This window comes from Apium graveolens, chromosome 11 (assembly GCF_009905375.1).
Source record: "Apium graveolens cultivar Ventura chromosome 11, ASM990537v1, whole genome shotgun sequence".
Taxonomy (NCBI): domain Eukaryota; kingdom Viridiplantae; phylum Streptophyta; class Magnoliopsida; order Apiales; family Apiaceae; genus Apium; species Apium graveolens.
Window position 1 is genome coordinate 130,214,058 of NC_133657.1, and position 13,492 is coordinate 130,227,549.

Genomic DNA, 13,492 nt, shown 5'->3' on the forward strand with positions numbered 1-13,492 from the left:
TTGTCACTAGTAAGAAAGACAACAAAGTGGTTCTAACTGGAGTTAGAAAAGGAAATGTGTACATAGCTGACTTCAACTCTACAGATGCAGAATCCATTACTTGTCTCTTCAGCAAAGCAAGCACAGTTGAAAGTTGGCTATGGCACAAGAAGCTATCTCACTTGAATTTCAAGACAATGAATGATCTAGTCAAAAAGGACTTAGTTAGAGGAATCCCTCTAGTTGAATTCTCAAGGGATGGTTTGTGTGATGCTTGTCAGAAAGGCAAACAAAGGAAAGCATCATTCAAAAAGAAGCTTGAAACAACAATTGATGAACCATTACAGCTGCTACATATGGATTTGTTTGGACCAGTCAATGTATTGTCTATTGCAAGAAAAAGATATTGCTTAGTGATTGTAGATGATTTCTCAAAGTTCTCATGGGTCTATTTTCTTGGATCAAAGGATGAAGTAAGTGAAATCATTATCAATCACATCAGGCAAGTCAACAATCATCCTGACTTGAAGGTTAGAAATATCAGGAGTGACAATGGAACTGAATTCAAGAATTTGACATTAAGGCTGTTCTGTGAAGAAAATGGAATCATGCATGAGTTCTCAGCTCCAAGAACACCTCAGCAAAATGGGGTTGTTGAAAGAAAGAACAGATCTTTAATTGAAGCTGCCAGAACAATGCTTGAAGAATCAAAGTTACCAACATATTTCTGGGCTGAAGCTGTTAATTGTGCCTGCTTCACTCAGAATATTTCTTTGATCAATCAAGCTAAAGGCATGACTCCTTATCAGTTGTTCAAGAGAAGAAAACCAACTCTAAACTTTCTTCATGTCTTTGGATGTAAATGCTTTATACTGAGGAATCAATCTGACCATAAAGGGAAGTTTGATGCAAAGGCTGATGAAGGGATATTTGTTGGTTACTCAGCTGGAAAATCTTATAGGGTCTACAATCTAAGAACCAACATTGTTATGGAATCTGTGCATGTTGTGTTTGATGATAAAAAGATTGATGGACTAACAGATGAGGGACATAATGAGAGACTCAAATTTGACAACATTGAGATATATTGTGATGATAGTGAAGAGGAGACTGATGGAGATGACACTTCAAAAGGGATTCAAAACATGCCCTTGGATAATGCACAAAATACTGCATCCGTTGATAGAGGCAGTGCATCATCCGTTGAAGTACAAAATGAAGCATCCGTTGATCATAGTTCATCAACGGATAATCGATTTACATCATCAGTTGATAGAACTCCAAGTTCCCTGCAAAGGACCAACAACTCAGGGGGAGTTTCAACTAGTCAACACTCTGTCTCACATCATGACAATACTGAGGCCACCTCATCTAGAGCACATCTTCCACCACAAAGGAAATGGACCAAGAATCATCCCTTTGAACTGATCATTGGTGATGCATCATCTAAAGTGCAAACAAGAAAGGCCACTCAAGATGAATGTCTGTATAGTAGTTTTCTGTCTCAGGAGGAACCTAAGAAAGTGGAAGAAGCTCTATTGGATCCAGATTGGATATTAGCTATGCAGGAAGAGCTGAACCAATTTGAGAGAAACCAAGTATGGAAGCTGGTACCCAAACCAAAGAACAAGAGTCCTATTGACACAAAGTGGGTATTCAGAAACAAGATGGATGAAAATGGCATTATCATAAGGAATAAAGCCAGACTGGTTGCTAAAGGCTATTCTCAGCAAGAGGGAATAGATTTTGATGAAACATATGCTCCTGTTGCAAGACTTGAAGCCATCAGAATATTTCTAGCCCATGCAGCCCATGCCAATTTCAAAGTCTATCAAATGGATGTCAAGAGTGCATTTCTAAATGGGAAATTAGAGGAAGAAGTCTATGTAAGTCAACCTCCAGGATTTGAAGATCCAAATTTTCCAGACTATGTGTATTATCTGTTGAAAGCACTCTATGGACTGAAGCAAGCACCTAGAGCCTGGTATGAAACCTTATCAAAATTTCTTTTGGAGAATCACTTCACTAGAGGTACTGTTGATAAAACTCTCTTCTTTAGGGATGTTAATGGCTCTAGTATACTTGTTCAAATTTATGTAGATGACATAATATTTGGCTCTAGAGATGATAAACTTTGCAAAAAGTTTGCTAAGCTAATGCAAAGTAATTATGAAATGAGCCTAATGGGAGAACTAACCTATTTTCTTGGTTTACAAGTTAAACAAGTTAGTGATGGAATTTTCATTAGTCAAACTAAATATATTTATGATCTTTTAAAGAAGTTTGACTTAATGGAATGTTCATCTACAAAAACTCCCATGGCCACTGCCACCAAACTTGAATTAAATAAGACTGAAAGGTCTGTGGATATTACAAGTTATAGAGGCATGGTTGGTTCACTTTTATATTTAACTGCTAGCAGACCAGATATAATGTTTGCTACATGTCTATGTGCTAGATTCCAAGCTGATCCTAGGGAGTCTCACTTAATTGCTATCAAAAGGATTTTCAGATATCTCAAGGGTACACCAAATTTAGGTATTTGGTATCCTAGAGAATCTGGCTTTGATCTAATTGGTTATTCAGATGCAGACTATGCAGGTTGCAAAATAGATAGGAAAAGTACAACAGGCTCCTGCCAATTCCTGGGAAACAAGCTTGTATCATGGTTTAGCAAAAAGCAAAATTCAGTCTCTACTTCTACAGCTGAGGCTGAATACATTGCTGCTGGAAGTTGCTGTTCTCAAGTGTTATGGATGAGGAACCAACTCCTTGACTATGGACTTCATGTTGATAGAATTCCTATCTTTTGTGACAACACAAGTGCCATAGCCATAACAGAGAATCCTGTGCAGCACTCAAGGACCAAGCACATTGATATCAAGTACCACTTCATTAGGGAGCATGTCATGAATGGTACAGTGGAACTACACTTTGTTCCAAGTGAACAACAAATTGCTGACATATTTACCAAGCCACTTGATGAATCAACATTCACAAGATTGGTAAGTGAGCTAGGTATGCTTAATTACTCTTAAAATTCATGTCTTTATTGCAATTTGAATTGAAGCCTGAAATATATTAGTTGCTAAGAACAAATTTGACTTTTAACATAGTTTATTCCATCAACGGATGTTCCCTATCCGTTGAAAGTCAAAATTGCTCTATCAACGGATAATCATTATCCGTTGAAAGACAAATACATTTCTGGAATTTTTCATCCGTCAACGGATAAAACTGAAGTACCTTTCAACGGATGACAATTTTCCTTATCCGTTGAAATGTCACATCAATCGATTCAGGTGTTTAACAGCCGTTGATTCTATTCTCTTAACCGTTGATACTCATACATACATCTGTATGTATTGGTTTTAAAGGTAGTTTTTAGAATACTTACAGTTTTTTTTCTTAAAATGGCTGAAAATCACTAACGCATATTTATTGATAAATCTTTATTTTATATTTCTTAATTTGAGAAAGCATATAAGTCCTTCTGATTGTTCATTTTTACTTTACGCTTTCTTAAAATTTCAAGCATTTACCATTTTCTCTCTGCTTCAAGTTATTCTCTGCAATTTCTACTCACAACAATGGCACCAGTCGTGAAGATTATGTCTCAATCTGGGTTCATCTATGAAAAGAACAATTTCATAGCTTTGGTAGAAAAGAATGAAGCCCACTCAGACTATCACAAAATGATGGACTTCATCAAAAACTGTAAACTTAGCTATGCAATGCTGGAAGCCCCAACAATTTTCTGTGAAGTAGTTGAGGAGATTTGGACAAATGCTGAGTTCAACTCCATGGATATGACTATCTCCTTCACTCTCAAAGGTAAAACTCACTGTATTAACTGTGATGATTTACAAGCATGTTTTAAATTGCCTGAGAACAATGCCATGACACCACACACTGATAGTGATGTATCCAGCATGTTAGATTCTATAGGTTATTCTCTTAACTCTGCTAATTTAGGGAGTATTAGAAGAAAAGGCCTTAGGAAAGAATGGAGTTTCCTTGGGGATGCCTTTATAAAGGTTTTCTCTGGGAAAATTAGTAATTTTGATGCCATAACTTCATCTCTGGTTAATATGCTCTATATGCTTGTTTCTGATAGGTATTTTAACTTTAGCAACTATGTGATGCTAGAATTAGGTACTAGATTAGGTAACAAAGCTAATAGACCTAATAACATCTATTATGCTAGATTCTTTATGTTATTGGCTAACCATGTTGCTGAAGGTTTAGTCATAATCAATGAGAATAATAAACTCAAGTGCTGGGCACAAGAGAAAAGAGTTCTTGCAGACTTGATGAGAATGGATCTTAACAGCAGTGTGTCATTGGTATATTTACCAATCATGAATGCACCTCAGGTAGGTGAGGTAATTGCTTCTACAACTCCTACTTCTTCCAACCCCTCTATTTCTTTATCTTCTAGTGTGGCCATGAAATCTGTGATGACCCAACAGATTTCTACCAAGGTCACCAAAACTAAACTTTCAAAATCAAAGACAAAGAAAACCACCTCTGTTGTTTCTCAAAAGACAACAGTTGTAATACCAACTATTAACCCTGAGGTGAGTGAACAGGGAGTGAGTGGTGAGGGGAGGGGTGAACATCAAAGAAACCCCCAGGATAAGGAAGGAAAGTTGAGTGCTTCCCAAGCTAGCCAAGCCACAGTTTCTCAAAAAGTTGTGGTGGTTGAAAAGGTATCTAGCACATCCCTAGTAGCATCCTCCCAAAAGGATGTTACTATTGAAAATAGTTCCAAACCAGGAACACAGAACAAACGAGGGAGGGACACTAAAGCCAAACACTCACCAACAAAAGCCTTTATTAGAAGAAAGAAGGCTAGAACCGAATCTTCTACACAGGGTGCACACACTGCACAGATACATCCATCTGTATCTATGCCTTCTCAAACTCAGTTTGATGTGACTCCAATAAATGTGGAGTCACAGCCCCATTCTCTCACAATAATCACACATCAATCACCAAACACTTCATCACCATCTCTGGATGTGGATATGTTATTCCCATCAATTCCTGATTCTCCCTCTTTACAACTCAGGGAGAAGCCCCACTCAAATATAGGTGATCATCATCTCTTGGATGATTTGTTGGATCACCCGCAAATTCTTTCAGATATAATTGAAGGATCTGTGTCACCACATCTCAAATCAATCTACACAGATTCAACAGTTATATCACTTTCAATTTCAACTTCTTTTCCTTCTTCAACGGATATCACTCATCCGTTGACAAGTGGTTGTTCTTCAACGGATAAGCTTAACAGCAGTTATCCGTTGATAACATCAGTTTCACCTTCAACGGATATTCCACATCCGTTGACAGTCTCTACACAAATAACTGAATTAATCCCAAGTGTAGAAGACATGAATACTGTGCAATCACTCTTAGGATTGAGGGAAGGGAGTGACAATTTGAGTGAGAGGCTGGGTTGCTCCCAGGCAAAAGGAGAGATTGAGAGCTCAAAAATGCATGCTATTTCTTCCAGCATGGCAAAAGTAAGTGAGTGGAGTACCACCTTAGTAGGTGAAGGTGAGGGAGTGAGTTGTGTGAGCCAGGGGGAGCCCCTGATGCAAGAACATAGAGAAAAAGAGAGAAAAGCAGGTACAGTAGATACAAGGGTGGAACCAGCCATTGCTAATGAGTCAATGATTGTGGATGATGCTGAAAAGGAAAGACAATTTCAGCAACATTACAAAGCTGTAATTGATAACATTTCCTTGGATGCTGACACTTTTACTCATCCTGTGACAGCCTATCAACTGTTGGCTGCTCAGGGCAATGAGAAAGCAGAAAGGTCACTAAATCTAGTGCACACAACAGAATCTCTTCAAAGGGATAAAGCTGCCATTAACAAAATGCCTTCTACAGCTGGTGAGCCATCTGAGGAATTTGGAGCAAATTCTGATGATGATGACTCTATTTCTTTTGATGGAAGCATGAACTTAGGGGGAGATGAAGGCCCTAGTTCAATTCCAAATCTACCTGAATGGGCCTTGACTAAGGAGTACAGATCAGTGGAATTCAATGTCTCTTTAGTCAAACAAATCAACACTATTCAACAGGCCATTCAGAATACTTCACATGCAAGTATCAAGGCTATCCTTCAAGCTCACCTGGACTCACTGCATCTCATGAAGCTGCAGCAAGTGAAGCAGAATCTGAGTATGGATGATCTCAGGAAGGATATTGCTGACTTGAAAACCTATACTTCAGAAAAATTGGATTCAGTCATGCCCTATGGTACATTGCAGGACTTGGTTTTGAGATTGAAGAAAGAATCTGTTACTGAAAAAAGGTTGGCCAAGTTAGAAGACAGAGTTCAAGTTATTGAAAATTCTGTGGCCACCATTCTTCACAATCAACAATCTCAAACCAGTCTCCTAATGCAGCTGGCAAAAGCACAAGGCTTGACCCCTCTCCTTGATGATAACAAAAAGGGGGAGAGTAAAAGGGAAGGGGAAGGAGAGCCATCTACAAAAGTCAACATATCTAAAGTGCTAGTTCCTGCCATCACTACTTCTCCAATCATTCAAATCAAGGACAAGCCTGATGGAATTGATTTGATTCAGCTAGCAGCAGCTGAAATTCAAGTGAAAGAGCAAAGGAGGAGAATTGATGAAAGGTTGCAACTGTTGTTTGGTTCTACACAAGACAAATCAACATCTGTGAAATACAGCACAAAAATTGAACCAATCAACATGGAGCTCATGCCAGTAGGGAGTCATAAGGATGGAGAAGCTTCTTCCAAAGAGCTACAAGCTATAATTCTCAAGCCCAATGAAAGATCCAATAAGGACTCAACAAAGAATCCTTTAAAAGAAGTGGACTTTCCTTCTCCAAAAGCTGATGAGAACAAGATTTTAGGCAGAAGTATTGCTTATCTCAAAAAGACCATAGATGAGGCTGTAAGGAGAAATAGAGCTATTATCATTAGAGAGGGAAAGAGCATATGTGTGATGCAAGGACATCCCAAATTCTCAATAGCCAAGAAGGAAGAAGACAAGCAATTAAAGGCTGACAAAAGAGCACAAGCAAAGCTTGAACAACAGCTAAAGTCAAGTCTAGTTGAAAAAGAAATTGAAGTCAGGGGTGAAGACAAGACTACAAACCTAGATGAGGTTTTAGGGAGTATATTTGGTGAGAGTGTGGAAGAAAGAGAGGAATGGCAGAAGGGAAACAGAAGAAAGGTCAAGGCACATAGAAGGAGTGGAGATAACACTGAAGTAACCAAATCTATATCTAAACCACTAACTTCCATACCTGAACCCCTTGTTGCTGATCCCACAATAAACATCCATGGTGAACCAATCATTCCAAAAGAGGAACCTATTGATTGGGACACTATCAAATTGCCTACCTTTCTAACCACTCTTCCACTACCAAAGAAACAGAAAAGAAAACCAAAATCTACACCTCCCATAACCTCTAAGAAATTCACTCAAAAACAAAAACCTAAGCCTAAGTCACCCATTTCTAAAGATGATTATGTTCACATCTGTGACATAAACAAAATTTCAGACATTGAACTCTATCTGGATGAACTGGAGGATGTAAGGGGAATAGCTGCCTACAGACAGTTACCAGAGAGATTAGTATTCAGATATAAAGGAGCTGGGGAAAGAACATGGCCTCTCCACAGGATTCTGGATGAAGGCTACTCTACCTTGATTAGAGTCTATTCAGCTATACAAAAGGATTCTGGCTTTACCAGAACTGCCAAGACTGAAATTCTCAACAAGATAGCCAATATAAGGAAAACTTGGAGGGAGCCCAATTCTTTACCCAGGACTTTACTCATTCAAGAAAGGGAAATGAAAATTCACAAATCACCTCATTGGTTGATGGAATTTAGAGATGATAAAGGAGTCAGAAGATTTTTCAGACTTGAAGACCAACTCAAGATTGCCAGCAATGAAACTCTCAAAGAAATGCAATCTAAGTTGGATGTCAGTGTTGAAGATGAAGCTGAATTCTTCAGACAACTCCAACTCCAAATTGAGGAAAATGACAAAAGGCTAGGAAAGAAAACCAGGGAACAAAGAAGAAAAAGATGATTTGCTCAGACTAAAGGAGTGTCCTTGGAAACACTGTAAATCTTCAATTATCTCCTAGTACATACACTTTTGCAGCATTTTTAAATTTCTACTTAGTTTCAATTCATATATCTGTTAAGTGTTTTGTTATCATCAAGTTAACCCTGAATTTATGCCTACAATTCTTATAGACATAAATAGGGGGAGATTGTTAGGAATGTATGTGCATTAGTGTTAGGAATGTATGTGCATTAGTTTGATGATATGTTTAACAAAATACTTAAGTAGAAATTTAGTGTCTGTAGCCTCAACGGATAAGACCACTTTGGCTATCCGTTGATGGTGTAGCTTTACTTAGAAATAAGTCTAGTGTTGTAGCATATTTCAGTCTCTGTATTTAAAATGTAATTCTTGGAAGTTGAGAGAAACTATGAGTCATGTTGACTACTAGATGATATGCAGATAGGAAGGCCAATTGTAAATACTTCATGCCTTGTAATTTTGTATAAGTGAAGTGGTATCAACGGATGACTTAAAGACCTTCAACGGATGAGAAGCTAAGCTTCAACGGATGTCTCTAAAGCTTCAACGGATGAAAGCTTCAACGGATAACATCCTTCAACGGATGAGTGCATCAACGGATGAAAGTTTCAACGGATGTTCTGATGATTAGCCGTTGATAAGAGGTAGTTGTACCTACAGACAGAGGCACATGGGTTGATAGAGACAACTGAGATGTGGTAGCCGAATTTCAGGAACAACAGAAAAAGCAGCCGTTCTTCTCTGGTACAAAGATGCAATAGTCAACAAAGTACTGGAGTGAACAGGAAAAGAAGCAAGTGAAGATCTTATTTTATTACTGTATTTTATATTGTTCTTCACTTGTACACTTGGTAATATATAAACCAAGTAGAAGCTAGTAATCAGATGTGAGATTTTCCAGAGCTGTTTAGAAAAACATTGAGAGAAAATTCATCTAGTTTGTACTAGGATGCAGCTGTGATCAACATTGTTTAATCACAGATTTTCTAATATACCATCTCTGGTGGAACAACAAATCCACCAGAAAAGTTTTTAAGGTCTGTTGTGTTCTTTACATTTGTGCTTGAATATATATCTGTCTGCATTAGCTTAAAGCAATTCACACACTTGTTCTTCTTGAACACACAACTTTCATAAACTGCTCAAAACTTGAAAAAGTTTTGAGATTTACATTCAACCCCCCTTCTGTAAATCTCATTGTTAGTCCACTAGGAATAACACCTTCATTATTTGAGTTTCCAGAAATATCACAACATTAGTTTCCAGAATTATCAAAACTTGGCCCATCAGAACTTGAAGAGCCTATTGTAGGTTCTTATGCTTCTTGAGATGTGGTTGGATCTTCAGTATGCTCCCCCTGCACAGGTGCATTCACCTTAGGCGTGGTCACCATAGTTTCAATAACATCAGAGTTTAATCCATCAGAGTTTGCAGTATCAGGATTTACAGAATCAGAATTTAAAACTTCATTTTCGAATCTCAGCTGATCATGATCATTGAAATTTTCAAGTCCAGTAATCTTCTTATCATCAAAAGAGACATTGATAGATTCCATGACAACCCTTATTCTTAAATTGTAGACTCTGAAGGCTTTTGTAGAAAGTGGATATCTAACAAAAATTTCTTCATCAGCTTTTAGATAAAATTTGGATAGTTGTTCGGGATGAGTCTTAAGAACAAAACACTTGCATCCAAATACATGAAAATACTTCAGATTTGGTTTCTTTTTCTTCACCATTTCATATGATGTTTTTCCATGCTTGTTAATGAGTGTTGCATTCTGAGTAAAACAAGCAGTCTGCACAGCTTCAGCCCAAAAGTAGGTTGGCAACTTTGCTTCATCAAGCATAGTTCGTGCAGCTTCAATAAGAGTTCTATTCTTTCTTTCAACAACTCCATTTTGTTGTGGAGTTCCAAGAGCATAAAATTCTTGCTTTATTCCATGGTTTTTGCAGAAATCTTCCATGATCAAATTCTTGAACTCAGTGCCATTATCACTTCTTATGATCTTCACAGAATCTTTGACCAATTTATCCAGTTGCTTGACATGATCAATCAAGTTAGATGTAGTTTCACTTTTTGTGTGCAAGAAATACACCCATGTGTATCTGGTGAACTCATCCACTATGACCATAGCATATTTCTTCTTTGCAATAGACATGACATTAACTGGACCAAATAGATCAACATGTAGTAGGTGATAAGGCTCAAGAATTGATGATTCAATCTTGCTTTTGAATGAAGATTTTCTTTGTTTTGCCTTTTGACATGAATCACAAAGGCCATCAGGAGCAAATACTGATTTTGGCAGTCCTCTCATAAGATCTTTCTTGACTAGTTCATTTATATTGTTGAAATTTAAATGAGAGAGTTTCGTGTGCCAATTCCAGCTTTTTCAATTGATGCTCTACTCAACAGACAGATTGCAGAACCATCACTACTTGTTGAAAGCTTGGCTTCATAAATGTTACCATGCCTGTATCCTTTCAGAACAACTTTGCCTGTAGATTTGCTTACAACTTCACAGAGTTCTTCAAAGAAATCCACATGATAACCTCTGTCACAGATTTGACTTACACTCAGCAGATTGTGTTTAAGTCTTGAGACCAGAGCTACTTTTTTAATAATGACATTCCCAAGATTGATATTGTCATATCCCAGAGTTTTTCCAATGTTGTCATCTCCATAAGAAACACCTGGGCCAGCTTTCTCCATAAAGTCTGATAGCAGGGCTTTATTTCCAGTCATATGTCCTGAACATCTACTGTCCAGAAATAGGATGTTCTTCCTGTTGCCCTACAATCACAAAGACCACTAATGATTAGTTTTAAGGACCCAGACTTGCTTGAATCCTTTGACCTTTTTAAGTTTGTTAACATTTGCAGAGGATTTAGCATCAGAGTTTATGTTAACAGTTTTATTTTCAGAATTTGCAATATCAGACTTTGTATCAGAACTTACACTAGAAGGAATAATGTTAACTTTCTTTACAGAAGGTTTTATTTGATAATAATCATAGTACAAACTATGATATTCCTTACAAATATAAATAGAATGCCATAAACTACCACAATGAAAATAAGGATTTTGTGGCTTATATCTAACAGACTGACTCTTAACTCCTGATTTTGAAGGTAAGGAGTTTATATTCTTATTCTTCCTGCAAAAAGAAGCCAGATGGTTAGAATTTCCACAGTTATGACATGTTTTTCTAGGAGCATTAGGAACAGGCTTATAATTGTTACTTTTATTCATACCTTCCTTTTCATTCCTATTTTTCCTAGGTGGCTTTACCTTGTTTACATTCTTAACATCTTTCACCTTATGCTTAAGCTGCTTCTTTGTCATTAAGCCTACGTTAACTTCGGTTGGCTTATCCTGTTTAGGTTTGTCAGAAGTTATTTTCTCCTTAACTTTTGATTTATCAATATCAGACTTTACAGTTACAAACTTAACAGGATTTACCTTTCGTTTTTGTTTAACAACTATAGGCTTAGTTTCTACAGTTCCCTTGTTGTTCTTATCATCTCCATAACCTAAGCCCTCTTTCCAGTTTCCACTACTAAGAATATCCTGAATTGCTTTACCAGAGTTAGTCCAAGTCCTGATAATCTCTCTTTCCTTTTCTAACTCAGATTTTAGAGATTCATTCATTTTTAACACTTCATCCCTAACATAAAAGGCATCATCTTTATCTTTCTGAGTTTGATGGAACATGACTAACTCCTTTTCTAAATAATCATTCCTCTTTTTATAAGCAAGATTTTCAGAAGTTAATCTTTCACGTGTTAAAGTTTGATCTTTATAACTAATGAACATGGTCTTAAGATATCTTCTCAACTCAGTAATATCATCAGTATGAAAGACATAAGTAGTTTGAGGTACCTTTAAGTCAGCAGTATCAGAACTGCTATCAGCATTTGCCATGAAGGCATAGTTTTCCTCATCCTCAGAATTTGAAGCATCTGACCAGCTTTTCTTCTTTGTGACAAGAGTCTTGCCTTTGTCACCTTTCCCTTTTCTGCAATCTGGAGATATGTGGCCTTTCTCACCACAATTGTAGCATTTAACATTTGAGTAATCTCCTCTGTCAGATTTTCCTCCTTTGCCTTCAGATTTTCTGAAACTTTTCTTTTCAGAACTTGCACCTTTCCTGGAAAACTTCTTTCCTCTCCTGAATTGTCTTCCTGTTCTTTTTGATTGAATCAGTTCCCTGACACCTTATTTCCAAAGCATCCCATATCTCTTTTGCTGTCTTGCAGTTAATTACCTTGTTTGACATGACATTATCTATGGCACTATGCAGCAATTGTCTTACCTTTGCATCCATTGTAATTGATGAGATATCTTCAGCAGTGTAATCACTTTTCTCCTTTGGTACAGACTTTGCTGGCTGACCTGCAACTTCCACAGAGAGTTTGGTTGGCATATGTGGTCCTTCATAAATCCTGTCGAGATATTCTGGATCTGTAGATTCCAGAAACATAGCCATCTTCACTTTCCATATGGAATACTCAGAAGGTTTCAACATGGGAACTCTTATAGTCTCATATCCACTATGAGTTATAGTTTTTGGAGGATCTTCAGTTTTGGTGGGCTTGGTTGGAGTTTCTTCTTCAGACATGATTGATTTTGGATCTTAAACTGTTTGTGTGTTAACAGAAGGCTCTGATACCACTTGTTAGGTCACACACACTGTAGAAGGGGGTTGAATACAGTGTTTAGCACAATCAAATCAAATATTAGAACTCAAGTAACAGAAAACAGATTTTATTCAACACAATAAACTTTGTTACAATATGAAACTGTCCTCTCTCAGTGATGAACAAATTATCACGAGAGGTGCTAGAGTTACAAAGAATAATAACTTCGATAATCATAACACTTATAGTGTAAACTCTATGCCTGTGTTTATATACTACACAGTTACAAGATAATCTTCTAATTGATATGGAATATAATTCTGCTTCCTAAAATATATCAACTAGTTATCTTTTCTTCCAAGTTTTCTATTCTTCATAGAATTCCTTCTTCATGCACAATTCTTTTTGTCTTAGTCTCGATCTTCTTTCCTTTCAATTAGCCGCCTGCCTTATCTGAAAGTCATCTTAAGTCCTGATATTATCTCCTGATAAATATCTTCTGAACCTTAAGTTCTGATAACTTAAGTTCTGATATCTTAAGTTCTGTCTTCAGTATAAGTGTTGATTTCCAGTTAAGTATTGATCTGTCCTGTTATGTAAGATCTGAAAACTAAACACAAATCATATTACACATGATATTATCAAATATATCTAACAAAAGATACATGGATAGATAGTTCAAAGGTTTAAATTATAACAACAAGTTCAGAGGAAATAAAGTGCAACAACAGGTTCTAAAGGGATAAGGTGCATCAACAT